Here is a 17205-nt window from a genome sequence, read left to right as displayed (position 1 = left end):
TCTCTACAAGGGGGGACTGTATGTGGTGCTCTTTACAATGGGGGGCTGTGTGGCGCTCTTTACAAGGGGGAGCTGTGTGGCACTATTTACAAGGGGCTGTGTGGCACTTTTTACAAGGGGCAGCTGTGTGGCGGTCTTTACAAGGGGGAGCTGTGTGGCGGTATTTACAAAAGGAAGCTGTGTGCTGCTATTTACAAGGGGAGCTGTGTGCCGCTATTTAACAAGGGGGAGCTGTGTGGCACTCTTTACAAGGGGGAGCTGTTTGGTGCTCTTTTCAAGGAGGAGCTGTGTGGCGCTATTTACAAGGGGGAGCTGTGTGGCGCTATTTACAAGGTGGAGTTGTGTGGCGCTATTTACAAGGGGGGCTGTGTGGTGCTATTTACAAGGGGGCAGTGTGGCGCTATTTACAAGGGGGCAGTGTTGCGCCATTTATAAAGGAGCAGTGTGGTGCTCTTTACAAGGTTGGCTGTGTGGCGCTATTTACAAAGGGGAGCTGTGTGCCGCTATTTACAAGGGGGCAGTGTGTGATGCTATCTGCAGGGGGCATGGTTACTGAGGGGGCACTTTTATTTTGTCGAGCACTGAGGGATCATTATTACTGTCTGGCACACTGTGGGTTACGAGTTTGTTTAGACTGGGATGGGGTATAGGTGGGGAGGGTGCTGAAAAAGTGAGAAATCAACATGTCTGTGTCAAATTCTGCAGATATGAGTCGTGGCTGGAATAAATTGTGACAGTGGTCTGGGCCGGATGGAGAAAAAAAGGGAAAGTGAACGTCTCTAATCAGAGAAAACAGTTAGCGGGGGAAAGCTACAATTGGAGCTATGATTGGTGAGTCACTCCTAACACACTGCACAGTGCACAGGAAATGATTTTGGAATTTGTCCATAAAAATTTTGGTCTGTCCGTGATTTTTAGCTCAGTTGTCCAGAAATTTCTGAAGTGGAGGTTGGCAACCCTGCTTTTTACCTCAACCATATGCTGACTCGGCCATGTGCCGTCCACCTGCATTTTCTTTAACACAGATGTTTTCACCAAGTTAGATTGACCTGTGTGACAGCTACAGTCCACAGTAGTACATTCAATTGGATGCATGAATTGCATGATTTGCTCTATCTGTAGTTCACAGGTAAAAATTGGAAAGTCGCACTATATATATATCTGTTTAGCACATGTAGGCCACATGTACAGTGCCAGATTACAGGTCTGAACAACCGGAGGCATGGTAGCATGTTCTATCCTTCACTGTATTATGGATGTATTTTTGGCTGAAGGCCATGAACTTTGCATAGAAACCGATCTATAATTTTCTTAAAAAAAAAAAAATCACCAGTAAATATAAAAAACTTTAGATGTCACGTACTATTTAATTGGTTATTCTATTCTGCTTTTTCTTAGCTATTTCTATTTCTGTTGAAACTTGGTGACAACCACATGGATTTCCACCCAGCTTTTATAGAGCACTGAACGGAAGATCTTCTTAGGCTTTTTTCACATCTGCATCGGGCTTCCATTCAGTTGACTACGCTATTGATTCTGCCGAATAATTAGCAACGGAAGCTTTACCATCTAAATCAATGGTAATGTAAACGGAAAGCTATTGTTTCCGCTCATGGCTTCCCCTGATGGAAAGGTCTGATGGAACCCATGAACGGACGCAGATGTGAATGAAGGCTTAGTGATACGTACAGTAAACAAGGAATGTAACTACCGTATTTTTCGGACTATAAGACGCAGTTTTTAGCAAGAATAAATCTTGCTAAAAAGTCCCTGCGTCTTATAGTCCGCAGTCATTACTTAACCCCTTCCGGACCCATGACGTGCCGGAACATCATGGAGTGGGGGGTGATGTATGGAGTGGGCTCAAGGGCTGACCCCGCTCTATACACTGCAAGTGTCCTGGCCATTTAAAGGGGTTGTGCCATAAAACATATGTATCCTCTATCCACAGGATAGGGGATACATGTGTGATCGATAAGGAGAACGGGTACCAAAAGTCAGCATGAGAAGCTTTGACTTCCGCGTTCTGTGTCCGGCAGCTTCATAGAAATCAATATGTATCTTCTGCGCATGCGCGAGTAGCTCTCTATTAATCTCTGTGGAGCTGCGGGAACAGATAAGCCGGACACAGAACCCGGAAGTTCAGGCTTCTCATGCACCGCTTTGGGTGACTTTCGGTCCCCTGTTCTCCTTATTGCTGGGAGTCCCGGCGGTCGGACCCCCAGCAATCTCACATGTAGGCCCTATCCTGTGGATAGGGGATACATGTGTTTTATGGCAAACCACTTTAACTTGTTAAATGCCGCGGTCAATAGCGACCGCGGCATTTATAGGGGTTTTTCTATGAAGGACATCTATGACATATCCACAGGATGTGTCATCAATGTCAGATAGATGCAGGTCCCAACTCTGGGACCCGCACCTATCTCTAGAACGGGGCCCCCTAAACCCCGTTCTAACTTTCTGTGCTCTTCCGGCCCCTTGATTACATGTGGAGTTACTGAAACAGTGTAACTCGCTGAGCTACACTGTTTCCGTAACTCCCATAGAACTGTACAGTAGTTACGGAAACAGCGTAGCTCGCATTCTGCGCTGCTTCCGCAACTGCCATTCACTAGTATGGGAGTTAGGGAAACAGCGTAGCTCAGCGAGTTACACTGTTTCAGCAACGCCACATGCAACCAAGTGGCCGCTGGTTCATTTTCCCTAGGGGAACTAATAAAATACAATTTTCAGGAGTGTAAAAAAATAAAATATTAAAAGTACAAAAAAACAAAACCTTTTCCCATTTTTCCCCAAGCACAATGTAAAAAATAAAATAATTTGGTATCGCTGCGTCCGTAAAAGTCAGATCTATTACACTATACCATTATTTAACTCGCATGGTGAGTTTAAAAATGTAAAAAATCAAAATAGCGCTTACATAATGAAATAAAAAAAAAAGTGAGCAAGAAAATTGTATGTACCAAAAAATGGTGCCAATAACTCTACAGCTCGTTCCACAAAAAATAAGCCCTTATACCGCTCAATCGATGAAAAAAATATAAAAAGATTTATGGCTCTCAGAATGTGGTGAAATAGAATAAATTATTTTTTTAACAAATAATTTTTTTCCTATTTTCTGTTGTCTAAAACATGGGTGCGTCTTTATGGTCAGGTGCGTATAGTCCGAAAAATACGGTAGTTAGATTTGTCATTGAAAAGCTGTCACTCCGCTTTCGTAGAAACAAATATAACTAAAAATTAGCTGAATAGAACTGTTAACATTTTGACACAAGAGCACAACTGAATGACTTATATGTTTGTCCTTTTCCCCCATTTTAATGAAAATCCTCCAGAATCTATATTACCAAAGATAATGAAATGCATTAAAAGTGATAAAGAAAATTCTGACCAAGTGTTAATCCCAGGTTCCTCATTTTGAGAGTTTTCGTTTTTTTTTTTTTTTTTTTTCATTTTAATTATAATTGAGGGATCATAAGACTCTATGAGAAAATAGTTGTTTAGGTGATTGGAGGAAAGGTTATGGCTGGAGGTGGGGTTGCCGAATGTATTTTCTAGTCAGTGAGCAACTGAGCAAAGACGGCTTTTATCTGCTGTTGTAACAAACATGTTATTATCTACACAATTTTCATGCATTTTATGCAATTTTTTAATAGGGTTTACTAATGAATATAGCTCTATTTTTGTAGACAGTTGCCCTATTCTGCCCTCAATTATGGCAGATTTGTTCACATTTCACAGTTCTGAGGCAAGTTAATGTTGTCGAAGAGATTGGATTATCTGTAAGGAAATGCAGGAAAACGTTTTCTTTGATTTTGCACATTCTTGTCAATAGTCTTTTGTACTAGACTTCTGTAAATGTGGAAATACAATATTAACTATATAAAAAAACACTGTTTTGATGTGGGTAGAGTAAAATGTGTACTTTTCAATGCACAAAAATAATTTAAATTTAGCCTTTTATCTGGAATAGATTTTCATTTTTGTGTGCAATGTAAATTTGACATTTCCAACCAATTTACTTGTCATTATTTCTAGGATCAGGGTAATGTAATTTGTGAAGAATCTCCAAACACCTTTATGTGTTGATCACAAAGACAAGCTGTTTGTTTTTTGTATTATGGCGTATTATTTCCTATTCGTATATTCCATAAACATGACGTAGGCAAATACTGTTTGTAACTTATTTTTTTTAGTAAGGCCGAGGTTAGATGCAACTTTTTCAATGCTAATACCAGACTTATCATGGTAGTCCTACAAGGTTATGTTACTGTGCGAAATGGACAAGCAACCATTGCTATTGCATGGAATCCATCATTGTCAAAGTTTCCCTTTAAAGGGGTTGTCCTTGTACACCACCTCTTTTTAAATTCCCCATTAGGCTATTCTGTGTTGATAGAAAGGGGTCCACAATCAGCACCCTACAATATAAGAAAAAAATAGCTTTTGTCCTAGAGGACCCAGCATGTCTTTGCATTTAACAGCTTACCCATTCATTTGAATGTGTTCCATGTAACGCTTCCTCTCAGGGGAAGTGAACACCTGTCATCAAGTTCATACACTGATAACAGCTGATCGTGGGCAAACCAACAGTGAGACCCTTCATGATCAACTTCTTTTAGGGACTTTTCTAAGGAAAACATTTTGTCCAAACTGGGAAACTGCTTTAACCGGTTCAGGTCCAAGCAATTTTGAGCCTTCAGGACCAGATACCATTTAGTAATTTTTAGCACGCATTAGTTAAACGGCTCTGAGGGTATGTTCACACACTTTGTTTTAAGGCGTATTATGGCTATAAACATCTGCCCATTGAAATCAATGGGAAAAACGGCGTTTCATTCTGAAAAAAAAAAAGCGCCCCTTAAAAAGAAGTAGCATGTCACTTCTTGAGCCGTTTTTGTTGCTGTTTTTCATTGTGTCAATAGAAAAACAGCTTCAAAAATGGCTCCAAAAAACATCTGAAAAAAGGTTTTCAGCTTCCAAAACGGCTAAAAATCAGAGGCGGTTTTCTATGAAAACAGCTCCATAAATTTCAGCCATTTTGGACTCAGCGTGTGAACATACCTTAACTCTTTATTTTTTGTGCTGGCGACATGATTTTTGTGAATTTTTTTTTGGGGGGGGGGGGGGGGAATGCAGATTTCTTTTTTCATCACTTTTATATACCATATTTTTGCTTCTTTCCCCAGAATTTTTAGGCTCATAGTTTGAAACAAATTGCATAAAAATATGCCTTATTACTTTCTAGCTAATTTTTTTTAATTGTCTACCTTAAAGTTTGATATATTACATGTCACATGACTTAATTGGGCCATGGTTAGCGTTACAACAATGATTGGTGTTGGGAACATTTTTTGGGGGGTTTATGTGTTTTTTATTTCATTCAAATTTGCTATTTTTTTCAATATTATAGTCTGTTATGCTTTTTCCCATGTCAAATTTCATAAAAGACTTTAAAAGACTTTAATATTAATATAATTTTTTTTTTTTTTACAAGCTGTGCAGTCTCTGCTGTTACAGGGGGAATCATCCCTGTCATAGTGTCTTTTGTCACTGTTAGGGCTGTACTGGGTCTAGTTACACCCAACAGCGGAATCCCACTAAGAACATCCTGGTGATCATGTGACATGATCACTGGGATCAATAGAGGCTGCGGCAGTCTCGGAATTCCGGGCACCCGAAATTAAGCTGCTCAATCACTTGGGCAGCCAGCTGACGCCTGCGCCATAGATATACTTTGGCGCAGCTTCAAGGACCTGGGCCGCCTGCTGTTTGCATACAGTGGGTGGCTGCCAACCAGTTAAAGAGAATATCCGGTCATAACGATCTTCTGATATAACATAGAAAAGATCCATTTTTTTTCTCAGACCTCCACCGATTTTCAAATTGAAAAGGCTCTATAGGGGACATACAACCCTTTTCTCATACATAGTTTAAAAAGGAGTTTATTGCCGTTCCCACATTACTGCTTAACTTGATAGCTTTGCCATTCACGAGCCAGGTTGAACTGACTTGCGTACAACCTTACAGGAGCTTTGATTGCCATATCCTGTTGTTACTTTTGGAAAACACAGGTAAGAAATATAGCCATGAGAGGAAACGTCTTAATTAGTTCGGGCTCATGCACATGGGCACAGAGCATGTATGGCAGTGCATGGAGGTCGAACCGCTTCTCAGCACCAAACTGCACTACCTCCATGTACTGCCATACAAGCCCCATTTGGTGCCGTATGAACGGAGATATTCTCCCCAAGAAACAAGATGATGAAACGTATCACAATTTTTTTTCTCTTCAGGATTAAGACAGCATCTGAATTATTTTTTTCTGTATGCCTTCATATGAAATCAAAGGTACAGTAAGGCCCCTTGCGCTTGTATGGGCATGGTATAATATCTTCGTACAACAACCATATTGTATGGAGCCATAATATGGCGGTGAGCCCTTATGTGATGTTTAGACACTCTGGGGCAGTTACTAATGCTGTCTAATATTTAGAAAGCGTAAAGACCAGGCAGCCATCAAATGTACCAAATTTATCAAAGTGGCGCAAACTGTGTGATAAATTTGACGCATCTTGCTAGACGTGTTGGACAATTTTCCTTATACCACCTATTGATTGGCTTAGTCTACGCTATTTTTTTTTGCACCAAATTTTGGCGCAGAGCGGCACATTTTAAGTGACACTCCTTTCTGGTAGGCCTTGCTCCCATTTTCTCTAAAATATGTCCCCTCATTGAGTGTCGACCAGTGTGTCTAAAATGGTTAATTAACGTGGCCTATGACATTGACCCATTTGAGAAAGAATTCTGAATATTAAATCTACCCCTCTGTGTATTCAAAAAGCAGATGAATTTGCAGTTGACCAAAGACTTTTGGAAATACATGCTGGTACTTGTTGGTATTCGATAAAGACAAACAATGGATCAATTTTCCCTCGATCCAACCAGCATTCCAATATTTTTCATTGTCAGGATGCTGGTTGTTAAAGGGGCAAACGTTGAAATATATCTACAACAATGAGTATAATTTGTAAAAATAACCAACGGAAATAATGTGGACAGTCATTACCAATCTTGCAAATATTGTTTAGGAGCAATGCTGTCCATGTAATTTAATATCCGATAGCTGATTGGATTCTGCTTACATACCTTAAATGCCCGTTACTGGAATATAAAAAGATTGCATCCCTAGACAAATATACAAAGTGCCATTTAAGATCCTACCAAGAAAAGCACCCAATAAAGATTTTATTGACATTAAATTATTTAATTGCCTTTTCACATTGCACTATTTCTCAACCCATGAAAGAATGTGAGGAATTTATGCTGAAAAATATTGATCTCTATTGATATGAATTTAAATATATTTAACCATAAAATTGAATTACTATTCTGTTAAGTCATTTAAATATCACATACTTTCCCCCCGGTTATTTCTATGTTTGTTGGTTAATAATAGCACATTTAGTTGGCGTGAAATAATGATAATGTTTAAATGTCAATTTTTCAAAATAGCTTTTAGCCGGTCGAGTTTACAATAATAGACCTTACTGGTGTTTCTCCTGGAATATGATAAAAATTTGTGATTGCTAAATAAATATAATTTTTTTTATCGTATTTGGATAAGCCAGATACCAAAATATGAAAGTAAATAAATGGATGTGCAGGAAGGTTAAAAATAATGAGTAGAGACTGTACTAAATTTAGAGATGTGTATTTATAAATCTGCGCAAAACCTATATAAAATGTTTAAGAAAAGTATATTACAAAAATGTTTAAGATGTCCAATTACATACATTACATGAAAAAAAAACAAAAAAACAATTACTTCAAAGGTTTTCATAGCCTTTAAACTAAGTCTCTATTACAGGCAGTTATTTATGGTACTGACTTATCAACAGTTACGGTCCCTGAAGATGATAATATGAGGGGTGATTATTTTTCACCATGTACCATAGAGGCTGCTTATAGGGCCCTTAAAGTGAGAGTGCGATCCAGTGCAGGGCCCACCTTTACTAATGTTGTATGTGTGTAACACGGCCCCGACAACTTTAGTAAAAACAGGTGTGGGGAAATAACTTCTTAGAAAGGAGATGGGGGAAAACAAGCACCAAGTTCTCCTGTCCCAGGTGGTTATGAGTGTGGTGGTGTTAACCAGCACCAGAAGTAGCCCCATTTTAATAATTGCTATTGGGTCCTCTGTCCTCTATGCACGCCCCTGGCCCTCTGTTACCTCAAATTGTCCTTTTACCAAAACACCACTATTTCTGAAAGTGAAACACAGCACAGTATCTCAAAATAATAGCATTCTGAAACCTATTAGATACATGTGTTGGATATCTTGTCCATGTATCTTTAGTGAAGAAATTTAAAAAACAAGAAAAAAAAATATTTTCAGTCCTGCTTCTACACAGAAACATGTTTTCTCTTACTGCAGTGGTCTTAAATGGACTCTAACTTTTCAAACAACTTATGTTAATCTAATAGTATACCCAATATAGATTAATGTTGTAATTTACTTGCTGTTAAAATTTTGTTTTATCCATGCAAATTCTGTGTGAAGTTACTTCCACTATTTGTCTCCCTTCCTGTAATCTGCTGTCCACCTCCTGTTGTCAAGCAAAGTCCATTCCTGGTTACAGAGCAGAAATGATGGGCTGCAGAAAGTGGGGTGTCTCTTCACTGCCTGCCCATAGTAGTTTATGGAAAGGGGAGGGGGAGCAGAAGGAGAAACAGAGAGAGAGAGTCCACAACAGACAAGCTGCATACAAGTCTATGGAGAGGGGAGGGAGAGCAGAAGGAGGCAGCAGTAGAGAGAAAATGACAGCTTATTCTGAAAAGTCACCTAAAAAATTAGGTATGCTTTAATAGTTTCTTTGTAATAATGTTTATAGTGATTGTACAGTATAATAGCAGATCTGTCTTCAGACTCTGATGCCCTATATAAAGGCTGCATAGTATAAGGATGGACAGGTCTGCTGTCTGATTAGCCATAATAGCAAAAAAAAGAATTTCTGCTGTTTGGCTAATAAATACGATCAAAACGTTATGCCAGTCATAGTTATGAGTTCGGTGTATTCACGAAGGGAGCGTTCCCATCGCCCCTTTTGGCGGTGATTGGCGGCTGGTTGATATGAATCTGCATACACAGCAACCCATCAATCACTGTGAGGAAGGATTGAAAAAGGGTCTTATCAGTCAAATTCCTAACAATCTAAAATGTATCACCTATCTAATGGTTAGGTAATAAGCACTTTCTAATGGATTAACCCTTTAAATAAACATGAATGCTCTGCTGGTCAGAGAATGCATTCTTATGGAAGAGTAAGACAGGGCAGTTGTTGGCCGAACAATCGTCTAGCCAAAAGTTATCTCTAGCCTTGTCAGCTTTAGGTAATTGAATAAATACCAATTCCCTAACATTGTATTATCAAAATAGTTCTGTTTAGCAGTGGGAATATAATATCCCCCGATGCTATCTGCAGGGATTTATACATGATCTGGTAATACTTTGTTGACAGAATATTGTTTTATACAGGTGGTTCAGTGGTTCCTGTTCGAGTGGTTTTGGTGCTGGTGTCGTCAGGATTTCCAGGTGCAGGAAAGAAAATGCTTAGGGACATCTATATTTCAGAAACCCAGGTAAGTAAAATTTTTAGTAAAATGGTTCACAATTTGAGATATCCATTTTAGATTCACTTTAATTTTATAAGTAATCCTAGTTATTCTACCTTTAAAGCCATTAAATAGGACAAATACTGTTCATGCCTAGTGTTGGTCATTATTTGACATTTTATGACTATAATGATAGAGCTGGAGTTCACGATAACAATAGATTAAAATATCTAGCCCCATATGTATATGTATATATATATATATATATATATATATATATATATATATATATATATATATATAAAGAAACATTACTAAATTAAAATAAAAAAACTAGTGTCCCCCTAAACAGTGACAACCACAGTGTCCCTCATAACAGTAAAAGCTATAAAGGCAGATTTACCATTCAAAATGCTACAAAAGGTTACATTTTAAACAAAACTCTAGTCCTATTCCAGTGATCTGATTACAAATTTTTGTATAGAAAATATTAAATCCTGCGGTGGAAGGCTTTAAAATATACCACTAACACTTCCATTCAAAATGCGCCAGAATTCTGGCATACATGCTGTGCGCCACATTTATTAACTGCTTTAGACACTTTTTTTTCGACACGCTCGACTAGGGGGTCTGGCTTTGCAGGAAAGGGTCATAAAATAGCAGAAAGTAGGGGTTGCTTAAAATGCGACACTCTGCACCAAAATTGTGTCAAAATTTTGCAGAAAAAAAATGATGTAAACTAAGCCAACAAGGGGTGGTATAAGAAAGGGAAAGGTGCCTATCATGTCTAGCTAAATGAGCCAAATTCATCATACAGCATGCACCACTATGATAAATTTAGAGCCTTTCTTGACTGCCTTGTCTACAGTTTACACTGTCTCAAGTGTAAATAGTATTAGTAAATCTGCCCCAAAGTGTTCATTCTTTACAGAGCCTGTCTTAGTATCCCCTTTACAGAACCAGCCATAGTGTTGCCTTTACAGAGCCAGCCATACTGTCCCCTTTACAGAGCAAGTCATAGCGTCCCCATTTACAGAACTAGTCATAGTATCCCCATTTACAGAACTAGTCATAGCGTCCCCATTTACAGAACTAGTCATAGTGTCCCCATTTACAGAACTAGTCATAGTGTCCCCATTTACAGAACTAGTCATAGTGTCCCCATTTACAGAACTAGTCATAGTGTTCCCATTTACAGATCCAGCCAGTGTCCCCTTTACAGAGCAAGCAATAGTGTCCCCATTTACAGAACCAGCCATACTGTCCCCTTTACAGAACCAGCCATAGTGTCCCCATTTACAGAGCCAGCCATAGTGTACCCTTTACAGAGCAAGCCATAGTGTCCCCATTTATAGAGCCCGTATTACTAACTTCACAAGCTTCGGTGCCACTCGGGAGTAGAAAGTTAATGATATGTGACGAGAAAATCAGCAGCTAGTTATATATAACTACTTGACGTGAAAGTTTTACCTGCAGAAGAGATCTCAAGAGATTTGCAAGCACAGAGTGCCCAGGATGCAAGGGCTGAAGGACAACTTCAAAAATACCATGTTGGAAATTTTCAATATCGCCATGTCATTGCGATCCTATATCCATGTACATGGACCGTACATTGGTATATTGCCAAACCCTAAATATACCCATAGAAAAGTGTCACATTAAATAAAACCGCAATTAAATCAATTTGCTAAGCGTCAAATATAAAGTTTACTTTCTATCCATCCGCTTATACTTATTTCCATTTTACTCACAGATCGTGTTTATTTATTTGAAAAACTGTCATGTTAAGTTTCCTAATTATGAGACAATTGTGTGAGATATTAAAAGCTAATTGTCTCTTTGTGACTAGGAAGCTCTGATGAGGATTGTTTTCTCCATACACGTTTTGTACTGTAATTTTCATTTTTTGGATTGAGTTTTGGTTTGCGTTGTTTATACCCTTGTAACCTCTTCTGCATTGCTTATGCCAAGTATATTAGCTAATAATAGAAGCAACTTGTCTTCTTTTTGTCAGAGAGCTTTAATGTATAATTTATGCCAGCATTTTATTTTAGGGCTTTGAAGCTTTTGAAACTTGTTTCTTGTAACAGCTTTAATTGAGAACTGCAAAAACTCTTATTGTTAATAATTTATCACTAACTCTCCCTCATGTAGATTGATATTGGTCTATACAACTTAACAACCAGATTGCTGTCTCTAAACGTCTGTCACTTCCCAGATGCTGTTGTGTACCATACAAATATGGAACCCACTTATCTCCATTTAAAGTGTACTGCGTTCTCCTATAAAATCTATAGTGGGGCAACATATACAAGTCTACCATGTATTTGCGGACCTCTTAACCTTTTGGAGGGTCAAAGAGAGACGCTTAAGGTTTATCAGGTGAGAAAGGTTTATTAATGCCACCATTTTGGGGTACATATAGTTTTTTTATTAACTTTTATTATGTTTTTTTGGGGGGGGGGGGATAGAAAAAACCCCTGAAATTCCACCATTGTTCTATGCATATTAAATTAACGCCGTTCACTGTGCGGCGTAAATAACACGTTACCTTTATTTTATGGGTTGGTGCGATTACGACAATATTACATATGTAGAGGTTATTTATGTTTTATGACTTTTGCACAATAAAAACACTTTTGAACTAAAATGATTTGTTTTTGCATCGTCGCGTTCCAAGAGCTGTAATTTTTTTATTTTTCCGTCAATGTAGTGAGATGAAGGCTTGTTTTTTGCAGGACAAGACGTGGTTTTGATTGATACTGTTTTGGGGTATGTGGAACTTATTGATTAACTTTTACTATGACTTTTTTGGGGGGCAATGGAAAAAATAGCAATTTCGCCATTGTTTTTTTGCGTTTTTTTTACGGTGCTCTCCTTGCGGTTCTCCATATTAACTTTATAGTTTGGGTCATTACGGTCGCGGTGATTCCATATGTGTGTTCTTTTATTTATTTTTTATACTTTTATTAAATAAAATGACTTTTTATTGAATTTTTTTAATTAATATTAATATTAATTATTATTAATATTTTTTAATTCACATTACTTACTTATTTTTTTAGTCCCACTAGGGAACTTTACTATGCGATCTTTAGATCGCTGCTATAATGCTTTGGTATACTTAGTATACCAAAGCATTATTGCCTGTCAGTGTAAAGCGGACAGGCATCTATTAGTACGTGCCTCTGGCACGTCCTAATATGCATATGACCAGGTTGACCTGGGGGCTTTTATCAGGCCCCCGTGGCATTTAACGGGTATAAATGGTCGCATTCTAAGTAAACTTCGATCGCGGCCATTAGAGCAGGAGCTCGGCTGTCATCAGACAGTCGAGCCCCGGCTCCAGCGTGCAGGACTTGGACTGGGCCGCTGTGAAAAGGTGACGGCCTAGCCTAAGGCCCCTTAGTGACCGCCGTGAAAAGGCGTATTGGTGGTCACTAAGGGGTTAAAATACAAGCTCATTATACCTGCATATACAGTAGTTAGGAATCCTAGTTCTACCCTTTATGTTTTGGGGTCTTTTTAATCATAATGTATGTCTGTGCGACTCTCATCCCCCACTTTCATTCCCCTCTACACTTCTGGGTGTTGAGGGCTCATGAAACTCAGCACCCACCTCTGTTTATTACAGATCCCAGAATCTTCTGTTTCCCTATGGTCTTCCCACTAGTTTTATATTTCTCCCTCCCTTCCTCCTTTTTTACTCCACCCTCTGCAGCGTCAGTGCACTTTTTATCTCCCTCCCACCCTTTCATGCTTTATCTCCCAGCCCTGTGAAGCATACCTACGCTATTGAAATCCCTTCCACCCATGTGCACGCAGCTGGAGCGCGGTGACGCAGCATCAGAGGGCTGTCTTAAACACTGAACAAGCCCCCTGAAAAATTGTGGTCTGTGATGTAGCGTCCTCTGAGGAATCGGGAACACTAAGGAGCTGCAGAGCCGTCGTGACGAAACATATAAAAAAAAAACTTCTACACCACTTCCTAGTGGGGGCGAATACTTAGCAAACTAGAGAAATTACTAAATTAGACATAGATTAATTGTATGGATTGATTAATTGCCAGACATTTTTATCTCCTCGGAACAACTCTTTTTCAGATTGTAGATCCCCTGAAGTCAAGCTGATTAAGCATTGTCCCACAGCTGATACAAATGAGCAAATGCAGTCAAAATTTTCATTTTTCAGACAGCGTCCTTTCATTTCTATGGCCACCTGAGGTCCAGCTTTAGGTGATACGGAGTACTTCTACCTTACTTTTTTTTTTGGAAAGGAGAGCTCTGAACCAGACAAAACCTTTAAATAAGACTAAAAACAATATTCCTGTTCAGACCATACGGAAATCATAACTAACCTGGCAATCCCCTCTTCATTTATGAAATTTGCCATAAGCATTTGCACTAGAAATACGTTTGTAGCAAGTAAATATAAATACCTGTATGGTGGCTAAATATACGCTATTGCTTTATGAAGTTGTATTCTAATGTTGCACTGTTATAGGCATATCCAAGCATCAGACATACTAGCTGATGTACATGTAGAATGAATATGTCTATATTAACTTAGTCATGGGGTCAGCAGATAAGACATAATTTTTAACTGGACTGCATGTATTAAAGCAAATGGCATATGTGAGATTAAAATTCCAAGTTGTGAAGGTCATTGAAGAATTACGGAGAATAGTTTGATCCTCAGAGTGCTGAGATCACAGATATGTAATATGATTTATCTAGTATTCCCTTGGAGCAATATAATTCGTTCCTCTGAGGTACAGGTAGGAGGCACTTTGTTATGTGGTCTAGTAGACAATGCATGAGTGTGAACAATATGTTAACTGACCTCAGATGTCATGATCCAACAGGTTCTTATAAAATTCAGCGTCCACTGAAAAGTAAAAGTAATCAAGTATTTCTGGTCGAATACATTAAAGATTTATCGTTAGTGCCTTATTTATTAAAACATGTTATCTGATATATTGAGCGTGAAGTGGCAGGTAGTAGAAATAGCATAGTATAACTGTCTATTCAGTGGATATTTATGGATGGTCTCTGTGTTACTATAGTACTATATTAGGCATAAAGTAGTAGGTCTTTTTATTGGTTGTCATTAGGTATAATTCAGCATTAATTGATTATACGTGAAAATATTTTTATATATAGAATGTATATACAATTGGTCATCATGCATCCAGATATTAGATAAAGAGTCTTAAAGGGAACCTGTCACTAGGACAGATGCCCTAAGAAAAATATGCCATTGGTTGCTTGCCCTGAAATTAAGCATCTTGCTCAGCTGATTGGCTGAGACCATGTAGCTGCATCCACACTTTAAAAGTTACATTTCCGGGAAGGGAGCCATATGGTTCTGCTTAGTTATTCAGGAAAGAGTGGAACTTATTAAGCATAAGGTACACTTTCCAACAGAGTTTGTGGTGCTACTCAGCAGGTACAGGAGCACTCACTGGCTAAAGGGTCTAATGTCATCTATTAAATTTCTTAAGATAAATGGATTCCCTTTAATGGGGTTACCCGCATTGGATAATCCCTTTTTGTTAGAAGGGCCCCTGTTGTTAGGCGGATCACAGGTTGTCACTCTGCTGGACCACCAGCAAATACACTCTGCGGGGAAACCTGGCAGCAAATCTCCAATTTCCCTGCAGCATTGTCACAGGGGAAATTAAGTATTACAGAGTTACCATTGAAATCAATAATTGTCTGGATAATTCACTGAAGTTTTGGGTCCTCCAGAGCAAGTAACAATCTTGGTTGGAGCTCTCCTCCCTGGCTAAGTTATGAGGGTCCATAACTGGGGACCGTCCCAAATCCATTCAGAATTCTTTTATGGGATATTGAATTTTTTTTTTCTAAAGCAGACCCCCCTTTAAAGATGACCAATTTGGCTAATCATTCTACCTTAACTGAGGAATCACTGGGAAAATCAGTGTGCCTTTTATTACAAATAGCTCAGTTAAACCTACCAATGATAAATTTACCATTTAGTTGACTAGGACAAAACCACAACAAGCTGTAGGACCAGCCATATTAATTGTCAGAGCAAGATATAACTAAGCAGGGGCTTTGCCAGTATCAGGTATCCGGGATGCAAGCCCAGATAATTTGCCTTGTGTCCCACATCTCCGGGTGACCGCCATTTTTAACTGCATCTTTGTCGTCAGGACGCAGATACAGTTGGATACCATGGCAAAACAGGGAGATGTTAGCTCACTGTTCTGTCATTCACTCTCATAGCCTACTGAATAGGTGGAATTAAGAAGGAAGCATTACTGAGTGAGGGGCACCATTGCTGAGTGGTAGGCACTTTGGGGGTACCATTACTGAGTAGGGGGCACTAAGAAGGCAGTATTAGTGAGTGGAGGTACTAAGGGGGAAGCATTACTGAGTGGGGGCACTAACGGAACAGCATTACTAAGTTGAGGTACCATTGCTGAGTGGGGGCACTTTGGGGGTAGCATTGCTAAGTGAGGGTACTAAGAATGCACCAAGTGGGGGCATCATGGAGGCAGAATTACTTAGTGGGGGCTCTAAATGGGTAGCATTACTGAGTGATGGGCACATAGTGGGCACTATTACTGTATGTGGGGCACACAAGGGAGTGCTACTACTATGGGGGGCACTAAGAATCCGATATTTTTGTGTGGGGCACTAAGGGGGCACTATTACCATGTGATACACTAAAGGAGGCAACAAACTCTGCACAGATGAATTATGGCTAGGAGAAGTCGTCATGGTGGTCTGGGTCAGATGGAGAGAAAAGGGAAAGTTATTAAGTCCAATCAGAAAAGACGTCACCTGTGAGTCACTGGATTTAATTGTACTGTATTCATTGCAGTATATTTACAGCATAATAATACTCTGCAGAGTGCCTGTGTAGAACTTGTTTGTGGCCACTACATGATGATATTATTGGTTATATTAGTCTTTGTGGTAGATATATGTGGTCACGATGTGCAGGTATTATTTGGTCCTTATATACTGGCATTATTTGTTTCTGCATGACTGTATTTTTGGGATGCAGGGCTGATCTATCCATGGGTACAGGTTTCTATATAATATAGTAATATCTAGGGACAGTATACTGATGAGGGGGTAGATCCAAGCCTATTGTGTTCTAAAAGTTGTTTTATAGCTATGCAATCTTCAATATATTTCTTGGGGTGGGGACAAAACATTTGCCCTGGGGCTTGTGCCCCTGAACTTTTTAGATCCTAGCAATGTCCCATTCAACTAATAAATGGCTGAAATTAAATTTTCACATTTTTACAAAAAAATACCTGTAACAATACTTCTTTCAGTTGTTCCATTCTAAGTTGTTAATTTTATAATGATTATTTAAGATTAAAGATTTTTATTTCAACAGTATATTATGATAACTAGTTAACTTCAATTAAGCAGCATCTCATTGGTTCATTATAGTCTCTGCTTGGTAGTACATGGGGAAAAATTACTATTTTACATAGAAACAGGATTGTTTCAAAATAATTTAAATTCTGAATTTCAACAAACAGCCTGAAGCTTTATTTAATTTTAATGCTTTAAAGACATTATTATCCATCTAGACATAACC

The 17205-nt window shown here is 38.8% G+C and overlaps 1 long non-coding RNA gene across 2 annotated transcripts in view; it reads left to right on the top strand.

Annotated features, from left to right (window-relative positions):
• Window positions 1–17205, top strand: part of LOC142652728 (uncharacterized) — a 296530-nt gene that overhangs the window by 170639 nt on the left and 108686 nt on the right. For both annotated transcript variants that reach the window (XR_012847904.1, XR_012847905.1), the window contains exon 3: window positions 9542–9645. This is a non-coding gene — a long non-coding RNA (uncharacterized LOC142652728). The remainder of the gene's footprint in view (window positions 1–9541; window positions 9646–17205) is intronic.

The sequence above is a fragment of the Rhinoderma darwinii genome, chromosome 5, assembly GCF_050947455.1.
Source record: "Rhinoderma darwinii isolate aRhiDar2 chromosome 5, aRhiDar2.hap1, whole genome shotgun sequence".
Lineage (NCBI taxonomy): Eukaryota > Metazoa > Chordata > Amphibia > Anura > Rhinodermatidae > Rhinoderma > Rhinoderma darwinii.
Note: the sequence above shows the minus strand (reverse complement) of the source record. Positions and strands in the feature narration are given on the sequence as shown.